Genomic DNA, 3096 nt, shown 5'->3' on the forward strand with positions numbered 1-3096 from the left:
TGAAGGAACAGTTTCCGAAATCCGGTGTCACTTTCTGTGCCAGAATCCTCAGACTGCCCGCTGCTGTCGCCTTTGCAGAGCTGCAAAAACTGAATTATTTTGTCTAGCAAATTACTGGCTTCACCATGCCACTCTCATGGGGCCTTAGTACGTTATCCTCCAAAAGACTAAGTATCAATTCTTTTGTGACGTGCATACTTTCCCATGACGTCGCTTCGCTTGTTGATGGGCGACTACGAAAGAGAAACGCCGTCCTCACTGCACAAAGCTACCATCTTTAAACAGACCTGTATCTCTGACAAACAGAAGAATGTAGGGCACGAACAGATATATACACACAGACTCTCTCCCCCCCCCCCCTCCCCCCCCCCCCCTCGGCCTTTGTCCATCAGCGAATGGAAGACAAGAGGAGCAGAGGCTGTGCTAAAGGTCGCCCTTTGTCAAGCGCGGCGTTTTAATTTGCGAAACACGAGTGAAGGCGCAGGTTCACCGCGAGCTCAATTCGGTTCGCTTAAGCATGACGCACTCTGCAACATTTATGAACGCCTATTTTCTAAGGGTTCCGCGCTGGGCGAAGTCTCCTAGCATTTCCTCGCACTCCGGAAAGCAGTTTGCAAAGACCCTGCTCGCAATGCGAAAACAATAGGCGGTAGCTCGTTATCACCTGAAACCGTTTTAATTAACTTGCTGCGGAACGTGGCCCGGTGGCCGGGACAGATGTACGGGCGTTCTGAAACACGGGCTGCGGCGCCACCAATGTTTTATTAATTAAGCCAGCCGGCACCCCGGGTCTGGTCGGTTCCCTTGCACACTGCACGCGGAACATAGCCTTGTCGGCAGTAAGAATTCTCGGTCCCCTTTGTCGCAAATTTTACCCGTTACGTCCCCGTCTCAACTTCTGTTCCGCCAAGGGTGCTTTAATGTTTGCTCTGAAGAGACAGAAATCGTGACACGCCTTTTTAATATGGAACAGGAACTGATGTCACAAAGACTGTACGTGTCCACGGAACTCTCTCTAATATATGTTCAGAAAAGTGGAAAACTAAGGCTTCATTCTATCATCTCTCATACAGGGTCTTCGACGAGCAGTGGTCAGTATTCACGGATGTAATAGCAACGATCATTCGAAGCAAAAACGTCTATTAAACGTGGACTCTAAAATGCGTACCTGAAAGGCTATGAGCACTTCTTCGTTTTCGATACTGCGAAACAAATCTCCTATACTACAAGCCCTTTCCTTTCCCTGTTTTGAGAGGTGGTTGTTTGGACCAAAACAGGAAAGAATTTCAAGTAAACATGTCTTTTAAAGTGCACGCCGTAAGAACTATGAGCACTTATTCCTGTCTGCTAATATGAAACACATCGCCTGTAGTGAAGAAGCGCTCATGGCTCATGAGGTATACATTTTAGAGCCGGCCGTGGTGGCCGTGCGATTCTGGCGCTGCAGTCCGGAACCGCGGGACTGCTACGGTCGCAGGTTCGAATCCTGCCTCGGGCATGGGTGTGTGTGATGTCCTTAGGTTAGTTAGGTTTAAGTAGTTCTAAGTTCTAGGGGACTTATGACCTAAGATGTTGAGTCCCATAGTGCTCAGAGCCATTTGAACCATTTTTTTTAATACATTTTAGAGCCCAATTTTACTGGAGTTTTTTTGCTTTGAATGATCGTTACTGTCACAGCCATGAATATTAGCTATTCCTCCTGGGACACACTGTATGTTTTTAGTTTCTCAACATTTCATATTTCATAAAAACACTGTAACGTTTCATATCCACGCACACTCCGCTGCAAAGTGAAAAATACATTTTTGGAAACATTTCTCGGGCTGTGGCTAAGCCAAGTCTCAGCAATATCCTTTCTTCCAGGAGTGGTGGTCCTGCAAGTTTCGCAGGAGAGCTTCTGTGAAGTTTGGAAAGTAGGAGACGAGGTACTGGCGGAAGTAAAGTTGTGAGGACGCTTCATGAGTCGTGCTTGGGTAGCTCAGTCGGTAGAACACTTGTCCGCGACAGCCAAAGGTCCCGAATTTGAGTCTCGGTTCGGCACAGAGTTTTAATCTGCAAGACGTTTTACTCTAAAGTTGTCAAATGATCGTGATATGTATCACGACGCTGAGTAAACAGTAATTGAATACACCAAATAAGACGTTGGTGTCCATTAAAATTGCAACATCAGGGAGGACAGGAAATAACGAACTTTTACTTGGTGTGCATATGTACTTATCTTAAGTGAAATGCGTACCTGCAGTCCCCTCCTCCCCCCCCCCCCCCCTCTCTCTCTCTCTCTCTCTCTCTCTCTCTCTCTCTCCCCCCCCCCCCTCTCCCTCCCCATCTCTATCTCTTTGGTCTAACTCTACGCTAGACTGTAGCGCAGCGGTCAAACTTTCTTGCTCAAGAGCCAATAGTGGCATTGTAGGGTGGCATACTGTGCCGCATATATAGGCATATTTTGTTATTAATTGATAACGTACATAAATTAGTGTGTTATGAAACTCCAGTAGGTTAGCTATACTAAAGGCGCAATAAGTTGGCCACCGACGGCAAAGTACTGATCGTTAAAAGTCGGCACGATTCGTATCACTTCGTGGCTGCTGTTGTTTGTTCCAGACAGATGCCACCCTTCACACCCTCAATGTAATTGCCTCAGGAAGAGATGTGTTGTCTGTGTGATCAGGGGGTAATTGATAAATAACAATAATTGTAGTAATACCTAGTTCTATTATGCAATATTAAATGCGATCATAAATGTTTAGTAAATGTTTTGAATGTAATTTTTGTTCTACTTGTTGCGCTGTATTACAACAGCCTTAATTTAATTTCATATTCCTTGCTACAAATAAGTACCCATCTGAAGATGAATGTTTCTTAATCTTCGTTCACGAATCCATGTTACCTCAGTGTGAAAACTTGCCATCTTGCGTTATCTTGTTGAAAGATAGCGTCGCGGATACCTGAAAGGTAGGGCACAGCCATCAGCCTTAACACAAAAGAAATATGGCGACTGCTGCTCAAATTTACGGCATTATGAACGAGAGATGATTGTGTTGATTACCCGTTGGTACTCCATACTGTTAAGGCGGGTGAAGGGCCAGTACGAAAATG

Source organism: Schistocerca cancellata, chromosome 6 (genome assembly GCF_023864275.1).
Source record: "Schistocerca cancellata isolate TAMUIC-IGC-003103 chromosome 6, iqSchCanc2.1, whole genome shotgun sequence".
NCBI lineage: Eukaryota > Metazoa > Arthropoda > Insecta > Orthoptera > Acrididae > Schistocerca > Schistocerca cancellata.